The sequence below is a fragment of the Tachyglossus aculeatus genome, chromosome 1, assembly GCF_015852505.1.
Source record: "Tachyglossus aculeatus isolate mTacAcu1 chromosome 1, mTacAcu1.pri, whole genome shotgun sequence".
Taxonomy (NCBI): Eukaryota; Metazoa; Chordata; class Mammalia; order Monotremata; family Tachyglossidae; genus Tachyglossus; species Tachyglossus aculeatus.
Window position 1 is genome coordinate 54,875,623 of NC_052066.1, and position 869 is coordinate 54,876,491.

The following is an 869-nucleotide window of genomic DNA, read 5'->3' on the forward strand; positions in this document are numbered from 1 at the left end:
ACTCAGTATAGTGCTCTGCACACAGTAAATGCTCAATAAATACAGCTGAATGAATGAATAAATGATAAGGAGTTTCTGCTTGATGGCAAGGTGGATGGCCAACCACTAGAGGTTCTTGAGGAGTGGGGAGCTATGGACCAAACCTTTTTTTTCTAGAAAAAAATATCTGGGCAACAGAGTTAAATATGGACTGGAGTGGGGAGAGACACGAGGCAGGATGTCAGTGATAATAACGATATCAAATAGGGCACAAGAGATGACCAAAAGTGGGGTCCATCTGGAAAAATGATTCTATATCATATATAATGTGTGACTCCTCAGATCTCTAATTTTTAGTGGACGGGGGAAGAGGATCTTGGAAATGCACACACAACTGGCCAGTTTGGAGGGAAGGAATGTCCACCTACAAATCCCCTTCCCCAGCTTTTTCCCTTTCCCTGCTGCCCTCATTTATTCTTAATAAATAAAAAGTCTGTAGGCCTTGAGGGAAAGGCAGGTATTGCTATAGAACTCAGCAGTCATTTTTTTCAGCCAGGACAAAGGAATAGGAGGAATAGCTAAGTGAGCAAGAATCAGTGATGTAATGAAACAGGAATCCTCAAACTACATGTTTACATAAAGAAATGATAAAAAAGAACTGACATTTCACTCTAGAATGAACTTTCTAATACATTTTCCTACCCCTTATTCTAAAACAGGACAAGGGTAGGTGTTCTCATTTTCTGGGTGGCAATTCTAAAACAAGTAGATTTTCACTACATCTTTAATCAGTCTGTGTGGCTTACCCACGATTGGAACACAGTCTTCCTGTGTACTGACATGTATACACATCATGTCTCAAATGTACACACAATGAATACCATTTGTTC